This window comes from Anolis sagrei, chromosome 4, assembly GCF_037176765.1.
Source record: "Anolis sagrei isolate rAnoSag1 chromosome 4, rAnoSag1.mat, whole genome shotgun sequence".
NCBI lineage: Eukaryota > Metazoa > Chordata > Lepidosauria > Squamata > Dactyloidae > Anolis > Anolis sagrei.
In genome coordinates, this window is record NC_090024.1 from 101,211,662 (window position 1) to 101,231,305 (window position 19,644).

General features: G+C 42.5%; 1 protein-coding gene across 1 annotated transcript in view; it reads left to right on the plus strand.

Annotated features, from left to right (window-relative positions):
* The first annotated feature begins 15,485 nt into the window (after positions 1–15,485).
* Positions 15,486–19,644, plus strand: part of OTULIN (OTU deubiquitinase with linear linkage specificity) — a 30,167-nt gene continuing 26,008 nt past the window's right edge. The window contains exon 1 of the mRNA XM_060774669.2: positions 15,486–15,600. The gene's annotated coding sequence lies outside the window, so the exon portion shown is untranslated. The remainder of the gene's footprint in view (positions 15,601–19,644) is intronic.

Consider the following 19,644-nt stretch of genomic DNA (forward strand, 5'->3'; position numbering starts at 1 on the left):
ATAGTGGCACAAAGAAAAACAGAGTGAAACATAAATAGAGACATGCAGAAAGCACTCTCATTGGTCTAATTCCTCAAAGGAAGCAGGGGTGTGAAGATACACTCAGGTCATCATATCCATGGGTTCTGTATTCCAAAAGGCGACCCTTGATTTTACTATAACATTGTATGGGACTTGAACATCCACCGATTTTGGTATCTTGGGGTTGCTACCAAGGACTCACTGCAATGCTTGAGTAGGGGCCTCCAGCACTGGCCTGTTGCATAAAGATATGATCAAATTGAGAGAGAAAGGGAAATTTTCTGAGGCAATAGATAGCATTTTGAGATGGGCCTTAGAAGCCTACTTTAGGATCTAAATGACTATATACACTCATGTACAAATCAATCCCGTGTATAAGTCAAGGGCAGGTATTGGGGCCAAAAGTATGGATGACCCATGGATAAGCTGAGGGTCATTCCATGAAGAGGCCATAGATGCAGGTGAAATGTCAGGATAGAATACTACTAGAACATGGCCATACAGCCCAAAAAACTCTCAGCAACCAAATTTGCTGCTTCTTCTAGCACTTTAAAAATAATAATAATAAGAATATTGTCTTTACGAAACTGAGGTTGAAAAGCCTGAGCAGGGCTATCAATGGCTGATGAACTTGGAGATCTCTCATTCATAGTTTTACTGTAACTTGACATTGAATTGATTACAAATAGCAGTCAAAGCCATGGTATTCCCTGTAGTAACCTACAGATGTGAGAGCTGGACCTTAGGGAAAGCTGAGCGAAGGAAGATCGATGCTTTTGAGCTGTGGTGTTGGAGGAAAGTTCTGAGAGTGCCTTGGACTGCAAGAAGATCCAACCAGTCCATCCTCCAGGAAATAAAGCCCGACTGCTCACTGGAGGGAAGGATACTAGAGATAAAGTTGAAATACTTTGGCCACATCATGAGGAGACAGCAAAGCCTAGAGAAGTCAATTATGCTGGGGAAAGTGGAAGGTAAAAGGAAGAGGGGCCGACTAAGGGCAAGATGGATGGATGGCATCCTTGAAGTGACTGGACTGACCTTGAAGGAGCTGGGGGTGGTGACTGCCGACAGGGAGCTCTGGTGTGGGCTGGTCCATGAGGTCACGAAGAGTCGGAGACGACTGAACGAATGAACAACAAAGCAGCAGTTACTCATTACTTAAAAAGGGACTTGTTAATAATTGTGAGAATGGGCTTTCTAATTATCTGGTCAACACAGCTGAAGAGGTATAGTCTCATACAGGATTAAGGATGTGCTGCTTTGCAGGTTACAATTATTATTATTATTATTATTATTATTAATAATAATAATAATAATAATAATGTGACCTTCTCCCCTTGGGGACTCAGAGCGGATTACAATATAAACAGATACCGGCAAATATTCAATGCCTTGTTACAATACGATGAGACACACAAACAAAGGCAAAGGCTTCTCCTTTCATTTCTGGCTTTGGAGGCGGTGCTCATCTCTGGCTCTGGGGGAGGTGCTGTTCTCAATTTCCAAGCTGAGGAGCCTGCATTGTCACCTCCTGCTCATGTGACTGGGATGACTGCTTAGAGTACCTTATGACTTTCCCACCAAAGTGGTATCTATTTATCTACTCACATTTACATGTTTTTGAACTGCTAGTTTGGCAGGAGGTCAGCATCAATTAGTAGCAAGAAAGATCAGGAGACACAACTGCCCAGGATATTTCAAGAAACAGACTGTATGCAAACCCATGAATGTGCAGGTAGAAATAATAATAATAATAATAATAATAATAATAATAATAATGGAAAAGTCTCAATACTTCTTGAAATTCTTTTAATGGCTATCTGAAAGTATCCTTAATGTCCCATTTAAAGCAAAAAGCAACAATCATAATGTTATTTTCTAAAGATGTCTTTTTATAGCCTTATTATCCCAAAAGTTAATTGGTTAACAAGTTAGGGTGTTACACATAATGCAACTTCCAAGTCAAAGAATATAGTATTTGTTGTAGCCACACCTGAAATACCCAGTAATGTCTATAATCATATTCTGGAGCATAAATCCATTATATTTTTTGTAAGCAATGGGATCGGTATGTTTGGCATCCATCTAGTTATTTATACCTATTCTTTATTGTGCTGATATGTAATAGTTCCCTGTGAATAATTGCTTGTGATTGGAAACATGCACAGGGGAGTTGAGAGCTCCAAGCCTGGATCATTGTTTCTCTCTCTTGGGATTGTTGGAAGGATTCTTTGGATAGGGATATTCTACTACTTGCCTGTGGTTTTAGGTGGTCAATAAGCAATAAATGCATCATATTATGACTAATCTATAGCATTTGTGCCATTGCTTTCTGAACCAAACTACCCTAATGGTTATTGCTGTTGCTGCTGCTGCTAGATAAACCAGTCAATCTCTCAGCTTCTCATACAGAACAATGAATAGGAAGTTAACCATAGCAATAATTTCTTTCAGATGTTATTTAACAAAATTGGCTTTTTGTCCTGACAGATGTTAACATCCCTGGAATGACTGAAATAGTAAATCTATCTGTAAACTCAATTTGGTGCATTTTGCCAAATGCCCCCCACCCAACGTACATATAGTAATTGCTGGGTTTACTAAAAGGGGGAGGACAGGGGAAGAGAAAAATAGCTAAATAGTAACTGGATCCCAGACTCAACAACTAACAAGTTTTTTTTTATAAATGGAAAAATTACATCCACTAATGTATGTACGAAAAACAAAAGACTAAAATGAAAGCATACAACATAAACACCAAAAAGAGAGAGAGAGGAGGAGGAGGAGAAGGAAAAACCAAAATTGCTGAGATTCCTGCCAAGTTGATCAAGATGTTGTAAACAATGTAAGCACCAACACCAGTTAATATGCGGGTTTGCCACGGTGAGCAAACCATGTGCCTAAAAACAGGAATCCAGACCACAAGGGGGATAAAGTACAGCTCCATGATATTGCATACAAATATTACGCACTGAGCTTTGGGCCACAAGATTCTCAAACAATGCATTTCCATTGTCCTCCAAGTGGAAGGTAGTCTGAACATTTTTGGTCATCTTAGGACAAGGCTCCTAAGGCAAATGCATTCCAAAATCTTCATGGCCAAATGATTCCTTTTTTTAGACGTCTTGAGCCAACAAAATGGAATCTAGTAGTCGTGGACTACTTACTCTATCATATACTTCTCCGTTTTCTCCCCACAATTTTGTATTGTTTTCCTCACAGTCCCCCGTCCCCCCCCGCCCCACTTCCTTGAGTCGAATTTCATGTTAGTGGAGTAATGAATCTATTTTGACTTTTAGCCTGAACTTTAAAGGAACTGAGCACATAATGCATTTGGAGGTAGGGTTCAGGACCTTGAATAGCCTCTTTAGAGTCTGAACCAAAACCTCAAATGAATTCATTGCCAACTGTTGTGAAAAGCTATGACTATCTCCCTTTCTTTGAAGCTCAGACAGAGACATTAATTCATTTATCAGCCGGTATTACACACCTGATATCCGTCGGGAATTAGCAGCCATCAATTAAAGGACCAAGACTTTGACATCTCCAGCCCATCCTCTGTTAGGATATCAGCGAGCATGCCAATGACTTAAATCAAGAAGCAGCCTCCTAAGATCTACAGAGATACTCGCAGGAACACCTCGGCAAGCAAGAGTCCAAAGTGGCAGGTAAAAACCCATAACAGCAATCAGTGGCTGAGAACAGATGAGAATCTCCCTCCTGGGCACACAGAAGGCTGGGCGACTTGGAAGGCGCTGAACAGACCGTGCTCCGGCACCAGGAGATACAGAGCCAATCTTAAGAAGTGGGGCTATAAAGTGGAGTCCGTAACATGCGAGTTTGGAGAAAAGCAAATCACAGACCACTTACTACAATGCAGTCTGAGCCCTGCACAATGGAGGACCTTCTCACAGCGACACCAGAGGCACTCAAAGTGGCCAGCATCTGGTCAAAGGACATTTAGCATACTGCCAAGTTTTTAACTTTGTGGCTTTTTAAATACATTATAACTGTATTCTCAATTTGCTTCTTACGTGATAAATAAAGAAATAAATTTGTCCCATTGTGTTCGAAATATCAATACAAGCATAAATGACCATATCCGAGGCTTGGTGCAAGATGAAATATCCCAGATAGATAAAACAACAAGTTTGAGGTACTATCTATTAAACACATATAGGGTCAGTGTAAACATCCAAAATCATGCATTGTTCTCCAGGAAGCTTTCCCATCCTTATGGTATGTCATCTAAAACCCCAAAATGTGTTGTTTTGTTGTGTTTTTTTTTGGGGGGGGGGGAGCAGAATTAGAACCACAGAATGCTAAAATGTGGTGGAACTGGAAAAAAGCCATAGCTGCAGATCCAGAAGTATCTAGTGGAAATAATAAATATGATAACCTATAATAAAAAAAATTAAAACTTTATTTATCTACCTCTCTATCTCCCTGAGGGGGACTTACAGCCGTTTCCAAGCAACATCACCAAAACATACAGAGTCAACAAGATAACATAAAATTAACAAAACAACATAAGCATAAAAGTATCACAATAACAACCATATATTAAAAATAATACTGCTTGTTCAGACCAATTAAAAGGCCGGGCCGAGGCTAGTGCATACTCAAAAGGGGGACTGGGAATTAAGTACAGTACTATAACAGGCTGGAGCCCCCATTGGCACAGTGGGTTAGACCCCTGTGCAGGCAGGACTGAAGACCGACAGGTCGCAGGTTCGAATCCGAGGAGAGGCAGATGAGCGCCCTCTATCAGCTCCAGCCCCTCATGCGGGGACATGAGAGAAGCCTCCCACAAGGATGATAAAAACATCAAAAAAAATCATCCGGGCGTCCCCTGGGCAACGTCTTTGCAGACGGCCAATTCTCTCACACCAGAAGCGACTTGTAGCTTCTCAAGTTGCTCCTGACACGACAAAAAAATAGTAACAGGCTAACAGCAATAGCACTAATATTAGCCTATTTTGCTAACTTGTTTGACATTATTGATATGAATTAAGCTAGGAGTGAGGTTTATGTGTGACCCTAATGTTGGTTTGGGCTGATGGAAGCTACAGTTCTATAGTACCTGGAAGGTCACAAATTCTCCACTTTGATCCAAGAGAACAACTATGATCACAGTTATTTAAAGACTGAAGGTTGGAATTATGGGAGTTGTAGTTTGTGATACACCAGCACTGTTTAGCAAAGATGGGTAAAGACTTCATAAAACTGCAACTCCCCTGATTCTATAGCATTGACCCATGACAATTAAAGTGGTGTCAAACTGCATCAATTCTACAGCAAAAATGCAGCCTACATCGTTGTCCAAACCGATGCGTTCTGAAATTGAACACAGTCACTTTAAAAAAATGCATCTATTTGATGGGCATTATCATGAAATGTTAAAGAAACAAAACTATGTGTGAACAAGGTAAAGTGAAATGTGTTACATTGGGGGAGGCCTCTCATAGGAAACATAGGGTCATAGCCAGAATTTTTTGGCAACAAAACTAAGGAGACTATTAATTATAACTTGCTTTTCCTGGAGGAAATTGCTAAAAAATTAAGATAGATGTTTGCTTTGAAAGGCTCTGAGGAATGGAGCTGACTACACATAAGGCCGATCTAAATATAGGCTTCAAAAGAGCAAAAAAGAACAGAAAACTATTTTCAATCGCAGTGAGACAAGGCTGTTAAATATTAGAAGATTAGACCATGAAACGGGAAATAAGTGTAAGATGCTAACTCATGGCATACATTCAAATAACAAGCAGAAATGATATGCCTGCGTAGATGGGCACTCTGCCCATGTAACTACAGCACAATGGTGCACATCATTACAGCACCACAACTCCACATGAGATGCTTTGCAATGCCTTCACCGCCTACAAAGCTCCAAGAACAATGAGTATGACGTGAATATTTTCTGTGAATCGTGCCTATCTTGCATCATGCTACCTCTTACCTTAACGAAAGAATATTATAGGTGTTGTTGTTGTTCATTCGTTCAGTTGTTTTTTACTCTTTGTGACCTCATGGACCAGCCCAAGCCAGAGCTCCCTGTCAACCGTCACCACCTCCAGCTCCTTCAAGATCAGTCCAGTCACTTCAAGGATGCCTGCCATCCATCTTGCCCTTGGTCGGCCCCTCTTCCTTTTTCCTTCCATTTTCACCAGTACCATTGTCTTCTCTAAGCTTTCCTTTCTTCACATGATGTGGCCAAAGTATTTCAACTTGGTCTCTACTATCCTTCCCTCCAATGAGCAGTCGGGCTTTATTTCCTGGAGGATGGACTGGTTGGGTCTTCTTGCAGTCCAAGGCACTCTCAGAACTTTCCTCCAGCACCACAGTTCAAAAGCATATATCTTGCTCAGCCTTCCCTATGGTCCAGCTCTCACATCCGTAGGTGACTACGGGGAATACCACTGTTTTGACTATGCAGATCTTTGTTGCCAGTGTGATGTCTCTTCACTATTTTAACAAGATTGGACATTGCTCTCCTACCAAGAAGTAAGTGGTTAGTTACATTCACAGACTATTCAAAGAGCAAATGGAATAGCTGCACAATGTCTAGATTGGTAGACCTGGGATTTCTTCAACTGAAACTAGCCCCCATGAATGTTACCGTCTGGTTCTCTAAAGGGCTTTTTAAGATACATCTTACTAAGACCAGAATTGAGTTGAAAACACTTTCTGTTTAACAGAAGCCCTGTTTTGGGTGTAAAATTGTTGTTGTTGTTGTTGTTGTTATTGTTGTTGTTGTTGTATGCCTTCATGTCGTTATCAACCTATGGTGACCATAAGGCAAATCTATCACAGGGTTTTCTTAGGCTGAGAGAATCTGAGTTGCACAAGTTAACCCAGTGGGTTTCCATGGCTGAGTGGGGGAATTAGACCTTCAACTCCAGAACCATATTCCAATGCTCAAACTACTACACCATGGTGGCTCTCAATATGGTTGAAGGAGAGCAGAAAATGTAATTGAATTGCCGACATGCATCCCTTAGGAGTCATCTAGAAAACCAAAAGAAAATGTATTTTTTAAGGTGGGAGTTGGGGTGGTATTTAAGATGGGGGAGCTTCATTTTACATATTATATAGTGTTATTGAAATACCAGAATCCCCAAACAAGCTCTTGTCATCTGCAAGCCAAATCAACAATTGGGCCACACAGTTTACAGAAAACCTACGGACACAGATAGATACCTACATAAAAACTCCAACCATCATCCAGGTCAAAAAAAGAAGCATAATTAAAGCCTTGGCAGACTGTGCAAACAGGATCTGCAAAACCCACCTCCTCCAAGGTGAACTGGACGATCTAAATGTGCTCTAAAGGCTAACAGTATTCTACGACAGTTGTTGTATGTCAGCCTATTTAGCCTGTGATTGTGTCTAATGATCAGGTTGCTTTGAATGATGGGAATGACAATGTTGTTCATGTTCAAGTTGACTCCTCTGATGGGAATGGGGATGCTTCCATGAAGATGTTCCTCAAGGGAATGGAGATGGTGGTATGTTTCTTAAGCTTGGTTTTAGAGATGTGGGGCCTGAATGCAGTTCAGATGATGGGTCAGAGAGGCCTGCATTGCTGTAAGAGGATTCTCAAGGTCTTGAGCCTGGGAAAGTCTCTGCGCCACAGCCCCCTGGCCAGTTATTTCCAGGTGCAGATTTTAATGAAGCCTTGAACAGAAGAAGTGCTTTTTAGCCCGCAAAGACAAACAAAGTAGCAATTATGGAGCTCAGCCACATTACAGCAGAAGTTAGAAGTGAAACCTAAGTTAAGGAAAAATCAATTTCTAGCTGTTTGGGAAATAGGGCAGGGATATAAGTGCCAAGTACAGAATATAGCTTCAGATGAAGCAATGTTGGATTCATGTTAAGTTCTTTATGCAAAGTTATCAGATTCTTGTTTTTGTTTGATTCCTGGTTTAAGTTCCTTTGCTGTTATTTGCCTTTGAATTAAGTATCTAGTCTCATGGACTTGGGACTATTTCTCTTTGGACTAATTGCTCCTTTTCCCCCCTAATCATTTGGATTTACCTTTTTACTGTGGATTACTTTTTATTCCTTTGGCTTTTATTATCTTCAATAAACTGCTTGCTATTTTAACCCAACCGTGTGGTTTTTAAAGTCTTGCTCTGGAGTGCAACAACAGACATTAGGACAGCTGCAAGACCAAGAAGCAGCCATGAGAGTAAAGATAAAGATCCACCTAGAGAAGTGGTTCCCAACCTTTTTTTCAGCAGGGGCCACTTGAGCAGGGACCACTTTAATCAAGGACTGCTCTCCGACATTAGAACCAAAAGGGTTACAAATCAGTTTTTGGTCAACTTTAGATTCGATTTGGTTATTTAAGGTGCTGATTCAGAAAATTGCATAGGACAGACCACATCAGCTTTAGTTTCTGATACAGAACATATGTCACCCAGTAGTCACCATCTGCTTGCCCACAGAAAACCATATTTAATCAGTTTCAGCACTATAAGAGGGTCTCCCGGGACCAGTTGCTCTCGTTGCAATGGTGTAGTAATGGTGAGGCCGTGGACCATATTTTTGTTCTTGGGACCACTGTGGTCCACGGACCACAGGTTGGGAATCACTGACCTAGAGGAAAAGTTATCAGATGCAGGCAAAACATTAGGAGATAATGCTGCTGGAACATAGCCATACAGCCCAAAAAACTCACAGCAATTCAGTGATTCCGACCATGAAAGCCTTTGAGAAGATTTCTGACTCCCTAACAATCATAATTGACATGAATTTGCTTTACATTTTTTAGATATACACTTAAAACACAGTATGCAATGAAGCCCTCAAAATGTATCAGTAAATTATAATTTCCTCAAGACTGTTTGTCTTGAAGTCTGGCTTAAAATATTAATTCTGCAGTCCCAAGAGATCCCTATAATACTGAACCCGTATAGATAAGGATTTTGTCCAACAGTGAGACCACACTTGCAAAACTGATCTTAGTTATGTGACGACGTTTTCCTTCATTTTCATTCCTTTCTTCCCCAGAGATCTATTGGGTATGACTCTAGATTAGCCTATGTGTTTCAAATAGCTTACAATGAAAAAAAGAAAAGAAAGGAATATAAGGACTTTTGTTTGGAATTTTCCCAAAAGAAATAGCTCAGCCTATTAAAATTTTATTTCTAATATTCCCTGCAGGAATGTACGGTGCCTGCACAAACATTTGGCAAAATGACACTGGAGTGAAGTTTTTACTTTCAAGCAATCAGCATCCTGGAGTTTGGACTTTCAAAAACATTTTTTAAACATTCTGTTTTGAACAGTTTTAATGCAGGTCATGAACTGATATTATTAGGAGAACATTCCAAGATGATAGATAACATGGGAAAATATTACGTGTGAGAGAAAGACAAAAAAAACTATTCTGGTGTCCGAACAAAGAAACGTATAGAAGGTCTATTGTCCTTCTTCGGCTCCAACTTTTTTTCTGTCATGTGCAAAATGGGAATTCATACTAGTGGTTTAATTACCGTATCCTCCTATGTTTAGAGATGCAAACAGGGACACATCAAGAATGTGGTCAAGGTGACAAAATTATTAATGAGGTGAGACACGCAGAGTAGGAAACACTGCAGCAGTTTACTTTTGTCTAAATCTTCAGGGAAAGCAGAATCTTTTCTCTTTTCTTCTTCCCATGGCTGAATTAACTGAGTGTCGACTTTTTTTTTGTAATTTGAACTCAGGGTGCATCTACTCTGTTGAATTAATGCAGTTTGACACCACTTTAACTGCCACGGCTCCATGCTGTTTGTAGTTTGGCGAGGCACCAGCATTCCATGTCAGAGACGGCTACAGACCATATAAAACTACCAGTCCTAGGATTCCATAGCAGTTAAAGTGGTGTCAAACTGCATTAAATCTACAGTGTGGATCCACTCTTATAACCAAAGCAACCTTATAGGTGCATCACAAACAGGCTTAAATTCAAAAGCAGAGCTTGGGAATCACTTTTGATCCAGAGTGCAGAAGGCAGAACAGAAAAAAGAACACATATTTCCTTAAGCAATTCAATTTTAGCTAATCTTTCCTTTATAACATGAACACTCTTTCTACATTTCATAAATCAACTCCAGTTAAAACATTTTTTTGAAAATGGTCAGTGACATCTTGTGGTAAACTCTGGGAATTAAACTTCTTTTGGTGTTTCATTTCCTTCTGTTAAATAAGAGTAGATTTTTCATGTATTGCATGTGTGCCTTCAGGTCCTTGCTTATTTGTGGCAACTCCATTAATGTCATAGGGTTTTCTTAGTCAAAGAATCCTTGGAGATGATTTTCTTCTGAAATAAAGCCTAGAACACCCGGTAAGATTGGTGGTTTCCCATCCAAGGATTGACCCTGCTTAGCTTCCAGGTTCAGAGAGGATGTAGTCCCCTAAGGATGTTTAGGCCCCTTCCTGTGGCTAGTGTTTACTAGACAACTTCTGCCAATTTAGGCTAAAAATTAAAAAAAAATGTATACAAGGGGCTGCTGATAAGTCTTTGGCTTTACCCAGAAAGACATGAGATAGGAGGATGAAACTTTACATTTATTCCTCATGTTCTCCACTTTTTTTTTGTCATGTCAGGAGCAACCGCTCCTGTTGTGAGAGAATTGGCCATCTGCAAGGACGTTGCCCAGGGGACGCCCGGATGATTTCTGATGTTTTATCATCCTTGTGGGAGGCTTCTCTCATGTCCCCGCATGAGGAGCTGGAGCCGATAGAGGGAGCTCATCCACCTCTCCCGGGATTCGAACCTGCGACCTGTCGGTCTTCAGTCCTGCCAGCACAGGCTTTAACCCACTGTGCCACCGGGGGCTCTCCACTGATATCAACACACTTCTTACATCGGTATTCCAAGTTCCGTAAGCCTTGCAAAAAGAAGGATCTTAGTTGTGCCTCAAACCGGTCATCTATAACAGCTATGGCATCAGAAATTATGTGAAATTTGGTACCCTTGAGGTATTTCTTCAGGTTTGGAAACAGATGATGTTGGAGAGAACTAGATCTGGTGAATAAGGTGGGTGGTCAACCAGTTGGAAGCCTAGCTCTGCCAGTTTTGGCATTGTTTGCATGTGCAGTGTATGTGGAGGCATTGTCTTGCAGGAACAAGATTCCTTTGGACAGCTTGCAGTGCCTTTTGGCCTTCAGAGTTGCCTTCAATTGGTCCAAAAGTTCAATGTAATACCTTGCATTGATGGTGGAACCATTTTGAAGGTAGTCCACTAGCAACACACCCTCCTTATCCCAGAACACAGACACCATCACTTTAGTGGCTGATTTTGGTACCCTGAGCTTCTTTGGACCCACTTTGCAGATAGCTTCTTCACATTCAAATGTTTGTGGATAATGACACAAAAAATGTTCACAAGAAATCCCCATGATGTCTGCTATTCCTTTAGCTGAAATTCACCAATTTTCCTGTATGAGGTTGTGCACAGCATCGACAATCTCTGGAACAAGAACCACTTTCGGTCGTCCAGGATGTTCCTCATCATTGGTGCTGAAGTGGCCCATTTTAAACTTGGCAACCCAGTTCTTAACTGTAGAATATGAAGGGCATTGATCCCCCAATGTTTGCGACATGAATATCCTTTGTGGACTTTCCTTGCAGAAACATTAATTTCATCACTCCTCTGCTCTCATTTGCTGTCAATATCACCTTAGACTTCACCATTTTTCCCCGCATGCCTAGATCACTGTTGCCATAAGCTAGAAACACAAAATTTTGAAAACATATATTGGACACATAAGGCTTTCATGTGATGTAACATTCGTTATCACAGAAACAAAAAAAGAACACAAAGCCAAAGACTTATCAGCAGCACCTCATACTCTGACAAACTGTATTTGCCCATAAATATAATAATCATTCCCAGATTAGTTATATATTTCCATATATTTAGTGTTCTATGTACAAAGATGTAGCACTGTCCCAAATATATCTATGGAGGAGCAATATATTAAGCAAATTAGTGAAATAGTACAGTGGAAGTATTGCCATGACAGATGGCTGAAACACCATGACAGATGGTGCTAAATACATTATATGAAACTTAGCACACGCCACTGAAATCTAGGACTCATCTCCATGGCTAACCTGTTCATTTAATAATACCGGTGGAATATATTTTATCCAGAAACCAAAAAAGCCCTGAAAGGGTGATTATGGCCTCTTCTACACTTCCATACAAAATCCAAATTATCTGCTTTGAACTGGATTATATGGCAGTGTAGACTCATATAATCTAGGAAAAAGGGTTTATATATCTGTGGAATGACCAGGGTGAGACAAAGGATTCTTGTCTGCTGGAGCTAGGTGTGAATGTTTCAACTGACCACCTTGATTAGCATAACATGTCCTGATTGTGCCTGGAGCAAACTTTTGTTGAGAGGTAATTAGATGTCCCTGCCTGCTCCCTCTCTGTTGTTGTGCTGCTGCAATTTTAGAGTTTTTTTAATACTGGTAGCCAGATTTTGTTCATTTTCATGGTTTCCTCCTTTCTGTTGAAATTGTCCACATGCTTGTGTATTTTAATGGCTTCTCTGTGTAGTCTGACATGGTGGTTGTGAGAGTGGTCCAGCATTTCTGTGTTCTCAAATAAAATGCTGTGTCCAGGTTGGTTCATCAGGTGCTCTGCTATGGCTGATTTCTCTGGTTGAAGTAGTCTGCAGTGCCTTTCATGTTCCTTGATTCCTTTTTCCTAGTTCCAACAGACCTCACTACCTCTGAGGATGCTTGCCATAGATGCAGCTGAAACGTCAGGAGAGAATGCCTCTAGACCATGGCCATACAGCCCGAAAAAAACCTACAACAACCCAGTGTTTAGAATGGCTTGTAGGTCTTCTTCTTCGGGACATGGTACTGAGACAGCCTTGGTTGCCTTAGTGGATGATCTTCGCCGGGAACTGGACAGGGGGAGTGTGTCCCTGTTGGTTCTGCTGGACCTCTCTTCGGCCTTCGATACCGTCGACCATGGTATCCTTCTGGGATGCCTCGCGAGAATGGGTCTTGGAGGTACTGCTTTGCAGTGGCTCCGGTCCTTCCTCGAGGGTCGCTCCCAGAAGGTGTCACTAGGGGACTCCTGCTCGACTCCTCGGCCATTGTACTGTGGAGTCCCGCAGGGTTCAGCACTGTCCCCTATGTTGTTTAACATATACATGAAGCCGTTGGGAGAGATCTTCCGGAGTTTCGGGGTACAGTGTCATCTGTACGCAGATGATGTCCAACTCTGTCACGCCTTTCCACCTGCTACTAAGGAGGCTGTCCAAGTCCTGAACCGGTGCTTGGCTGCTGTGACGGACTGGATGAGGGACAACAGATTGAAACTAAATCCAGACAAGACAGAGGTACTCCTGGTCAGTCGAAAGGCCGAACAGGGTATAGGGTTACAGCCTGTGCTGTACGGGGTTACACTCCCCCTGAAGGCGCAGGTTCGCAGTTTGGGAGTTCTCCTAGACTCATTGCTGAGCCTGGAGCCCCAGGTTTCAGCGGTGGTCAGGGGAGCTTTTGCACAATTAAAACTTGTGCACCAGCTGCCCCCGTACCTTGGGAAGTCTGACTTGGCCACGGTGGTCCACGCTTTGGTTACATCCCGTTTAGACTACTGCAACGCTCTCTACGTGGGGTTGCCTCTGAAGACTGCCCCGAAGCGGCAGCTAGTCCAACGCTCGGCAGCCAGACTACTAACGGGTGCTGGGTACAGGGAGCACACCACTCCGCTGTTACGCCAGCTCCACTGGCTGCCAATTAGCTTCCGAGCACAATTCAAAGTGCTGGTGTTAACCTATAAAGCCCTAAACGACTCCGGCCCTGTTTACCTCTCCGAACGTATTCTCCCCTATGAACCATCAAGATTATTAAGATCATCTGGAGAGGCCCTGCTCTCGGTCCCACCAGCCTCGCAAGCGCGTCTGGTGGGGACGAGGGACAGGGCCTTCTCGGTGGTGGCCCCTCAACTCTGGAACTCTCTCCCACTGGAGATCAGAACCATCCCGTCTATCCTGACATTTAGGAAACAGGTGAAAACCTGGTTATGGAGACAGGCATTCGACGAGTGAGCCAACACCCTGAGATATGGATGGAGGATGATGAGCAACGATTTTAGTGTGACGACTGACCATTATAGTTATTAATGTATTGTCGAAGGCTTTCATGGTTGGAATCACCAGGTTCTTGTGGGTTTTTTCGAGCTATAGGGCCATGTTCTAGAGGCATTTCTCCTGACATTTCGCCTGCATCTATGGCAAGCATCCTCAGAGGTAGTGAGGTCTGTTGGAATTAGGACAATGAGTTTATATATCTGTGGAATGGCTGGGGTGGGGTAAAGAGCTCTTCTCTGCTGGAGCTAGGTGTGAATGTTTCAACTGACCACCTTCATTAGCATTTGAAGGCCTGGCTGAGCCTGGGAAAATCTTTTGTTGAGAGGTGTTTAGATGTGCCTGGTTGTTTCCTCTCTGCTGTTTTGATGTTGTAATTTTAGTTTTTTAATACTGGTAGCCAGATTTTGTTCATTTTCATGGTCTCTTCCTTTCTGTTGAAATTTCATAATACATATAGATGCAGGCAAAACGTCAGGAGAAATGCCTCTAGAACATGGCCCTATAGCCCGAAAAAACCCACAAAAACTTATTATAGTTATTGATTGTAATTGCTGTTTTAATGTTTTACTGTAATATGTATTATGATGTTTTATGGATTGTATGTGGTATTATGGTTGGAAACCGGTCTGAGTCCCTTAAGAGAGGTGAGAAGGCCAGTATACAAAACTTTTAAATAAGTAAATAATAAATAAATTCTTCTGAATGTGCACAGACGATGTTGTCATCAGCATACTGGAGTTCTATAATAGATGTTGTTGTAACCTTGTTTTCTGCTACCAGGACTCGAAGCAATGGGTTCAAATTACAGGAAAGAAGATTAGGAAGAACTTCCTGACTGTAAGAGCTGTTCAGCAGTGGAACTCTCTGCCTCGGAGTGTGGTGGAAGCGCCTTCTTTGGAAACTTTTAAACAGAGGCTGGATGGCCATCTGTCGGGGATGATTTGAATGCAATATTCCTGCTTCTTGGCAGGGGGTTGGACTAGATGCTCCATGTGGTCTCTTCCAACTCTCTGATAGTATGTAAACAAGCAACAGTTCCTTCTTTGGCAATGCATGGTTTTAATAGGGAGCCCCGCCCCAGATCCAGGAAGCCTCTCTGCCCAGCAAGGCATCTTGGGTGGGAAGGAGGAGGCTTAGCCATAAGGAGCTTATAGAGCTAGGACATTGCCCTTGAACCCTTTTTGCCCTCCCTCCCTTTCCTTAAGGAGGAAGAGAGGGGCTGCCTTGAGCCCAAGGAAGGCACAGAAAGCAAGGGTTTTAAAGGAGCGGCGCCCAAAGAGGCGGTGCAAAGCAGCCCAAGCGAAGCCTCACACTCAACCCGGAAGTGAGTTCCTCCTGCGTGAGTCTATCCTTATCGGAGTCTATGGGCACCACGCGGAAGCACAGGCAAGTGACACTCCCCAGGAAAAAGAAGACAGGCTTTCCGCTTCCTCTCCCTCTGACTCTTCTCTCCAGAACCACAAGGTGAGTTTCAGCCTTTGTTGTTCATAGGCACTCCTAGCTGCCCGGGTCAGATCTTTTTGTAATTATAAACACTAAAAGTAGTCATTGTCTTTTGTTTTGGGGTTTCATGAATGGTACCATGAAGATATAGGTGAACTATAACTCCCAACAGCGTGCCACTATTTAAAGTTGGTCATGTTGGGTCTGTGTACCAAGTTTGATCCAGATCCATCGTCCCTGGGGTTCACAGGGCTTTCTGAATTTGGGTGAACTATAACTCCCAGCATCCAAGCTCAGTTCCCGCCAAACCCCACCAGTACATAAAGGTGGCCATTCTATGTCTGTGTGCCAAGTATGGTACAGATCCATCTTTGGTGGGGTTCACAATGCTCTCTGGATGCGAACTATAACTCCCAACATTCAAGCTCAGTTCAAACCCCGCCAGTACTTAAAGCTGGTTGTGTTGGGTCTGTGTGCCAAGTTCGATTCAGATCCATCATCCCTGGGGTTCACAGGACTTACTGAATTTGGATGAACTATAACTTCTAGCATCCAAGCTCAGTTCCCTCCAAACCCTGCCAGTACTTAAAGCTGGTTGTGTTGGGTCTGTGTACCAAGATTGATCCAGATCCATCGTCCCTGGGGTTCACAGGGCTTACTGAATTTGGGTGAACTATAACTCAGCATCCAAGCTCAGTTCCCTCCAAACCCCACCAGTACATAAAGGTAGTCATGTTAGGTCTGTATGCCAAGTATGGTCCGGATCCATTGTCCCTGGGGTTCACAATGCTCTCTGGATGCAAACTATAACTCCCAACATCCAAGCTCAGTTCCCTCCAAACCCTGCCAGTACTTAAAGCTGGTTGTGTTGGGTCTGTGTACCAAGATTGATCCAGATCCATCGTCCCTGGGGTTCACAGGGTTTACTGAATTTGGGTGAACTATAACTCCCAGCATCCAAGCTCAGTTCCCTCCAAACCCTGCCAGTACTTAAAGCTGGTTGTGTTGGGTCTGTGTACCAAGATTGATCCAGATCCATCGTCCCTGGGGTTCACAGGGCTTACTGAATTTGAGTGAACTATAACTCCCAGCATCCAAGCTCAGTTCCCTCCAAACCCCACCAGTACATAAAGGTGGTCATTCTATGTCTGTGTGCCAAGTATGGTCCGGATCCATCTCTGGTGGGGTTCACAATGCTCTCTGGATGCAAACTATAACTCCCAACATCCAAACTCAGTTCCCTCCAAACCCCGCCAATACTTAAACCTGGTTGTGTTGGGTCTGTGTGCCAAGTTTAATCCAGATCCATCGTCCCTGGGGTTCACAGGGCTTACTGAATTTGGGTGAACTATAACTCCCAGCATCCAAGCTCAGTTCCCTCCAAACCCCACCAGTACATAAAGGTGGTCATTCTATGTCTGTGTGCCAAGTATGGTCCGGATGCATCCTTGGTGGGGTTCACAAGACTCTCTGGATGCGAACTATAACTCCCAACATCTAAGCTCATTCCTCTCCAAATGCGACCAGTGCTTAAAGCTGGTCATGTTGGGTCTATGTGCCAAGTTTGGTCAAGATCTCTTGTTAGGAGTCACACAGCTCTCTGTATGCAGGGTGAACTATAACTCCCATTGTCCAATGTCCGTTTCCCTCCTCCAGTATTTTTTGTTTGTCATGAAGTGTCTGTGTGTCAAGTGTGGTCCAGATCTGTCATTGGTGGAGTCCACAGTGCTCTTTGGTTGTGAGAGAACTATAACTTCCATCATGCTGGGTCAATCCCCATGCCCAAACCCTGCCAGCACTTAAAGTTGGTTATTTTGGGTCTGTGTGCCAAATTTGGTCCAAATCCGTCACTAGTGGACTTAACAATGCTCTCTGGGTTCAAGGAGAACTATAATTCCCATCATGCTGGTTCAACCCCCCCCCCCCCCAAACCGCTCCAGTATGTTCTGTTTGCCATGGAGGGTTTCTGAGGACCCTTCTGCACAGCCCTATTTCCCAGAATATCAAAGCAGAAAATCCCACAATATCTGCTTTGAACTGGAATATAGGGCAGTGTGTATTCAGATATCCCAGTTCAAAGCAGATATTGTGGGATTGTATGCCTTGATATTCTGGGTTGTATGACTGTGTGGAAGGGCCCAGAGCCCAACTTGATCCTATACATCTCTGTGTTGGCTCAGTCATGACTTGGGATGCATCCACACTGTGGACTAAATGCAGTTTGAAATTACTATAACAGCTATGGTTCATTGCTATGAAATAACAGGTTTGTAACCTTGAGGTGGCACCAACACTCTTTGCTAGAGAGGGCTAAAGACTTTGTTAAGTGGCTACTTCCCATTATTCCATATCACTGAGTCCTGGCAGTCAAAGTGGTGTCAAACTGCATTGATTTAAAAGCGCGTAGATGCTCCCTAAGTAAGTAGTTAGGTGACAGCCCAGCATCAGATGTTGGTCCTGTTGTTGTTTTTAATTGCCAGATCTTCATGGATTTTTTTTTGTACAGGCAGTCCCCAAGTTACAAACAAGATAGGTTCTGTTCATTGTTCTTAGTTGGGTTGGTATGTAAGTCAGGACAGGTACATTTTTAAGTGTAACTCTAGTCATATATGCCTGCTTGGATAGCATAGGGAATGGTTGACATACTTATGGTCTTTACATTGCTGTCTGTGCCCCTGTCCAGAAGATTATACCTCACTTTCCATCCCTGTGATCATTTGGTTTTGAAAAATGTGTCTTGTGTAAACAAGGATTGGTGATAAAGCTTTAGCTGAGACACCTTTTCCCCATGATAAATCTTTCAGGAGTGAATTTCTCTTCTGATGGGGTAGATGTCTACCACTTCCTGTTGTCTCACCCCCATTCTTAACTATGAGTAATTTCTAAGTCAGGTGTTTGTAACTTGGGGACTACATGTATTCACAACTTTTTTTGTCATGTCAGGAGCGACTTGAGAAACTGCAAGTCGCTTCTGGTGTGAGAGAATTGGCCGTCTGCAAGGACGTTGCCCAGGGGACGCCTGGATGATTTGATGTTTTTATCATCCTTATGGGAGGCTTCTCTCATGTCCCCGCATGAGGAGCTGGAGCTGATAGAGGGAGCTCATCTGCCTCTCCCCGGATTTGAACCTGTGACCTGTCGGTCTTCAGTCCTGCTGGCACAGGGGTTTAACCCACTGCGCCACCAGGTCTCCCTGTATTCACAACTAAGCTTATATATGTATAATTATCTGTCTAGTTGTGTATAATATTTGCCACATATGTATATGTTCTATGATCCACCCTGAGTCCCTTTCGGGGTAAGAAGGGCAGAATATAAATACTGTAAATCTATATAAATAAAAATGTAATGTTCGTTTGTGGGATTAACATAACTCAAAAACCACTGGACGAATTGACTCAAAATTTGGACACAATGCACATATCAGGCCAACAAGTGACCATCACTCATGAAAACATCAAAGAACACAGAGACTTTAAAAGCCAAAAATTATATATATATATATATATATATATATATATATATATATTACAATGCATGTGCAAAACCACACACACATATACACACACACACACAAACACACATATATACACACAAATCACATATACACAGACTGGGCCACAGCAACGCATGGCAGGGGATGGCTAGTAAATCTATATAAAGAAAAATGTAATGTTAGTTTGTGGGATTAACATAACTCAAAAACCACTGGATGAATTGACACCAAATTTGGACACAATAAACAAGTGACCAACACTCATAAAACACTGAAAAACACAGCAGAAGAGACTTAAAAAGTAAAAAAAGTACATTACAACAATGCGCAAAACCACATATATACACATACATACATACACACACAAAACACATACACAGACTGGACCACAGCAACACATGGCAGGGGACAGCTAGTAAATAAATAAATATGTGTCTTCAAGTCACCCATTAACTTATGGCAACCCCATGAATTTCACAGGGTTTCCCTAGGCAAAGAATACTCAGGAGCAATTTTGCCAGTTCCTTTCTCCGAAATATAGTCGACAGCCCCTGGTGTTCCTTGTACTT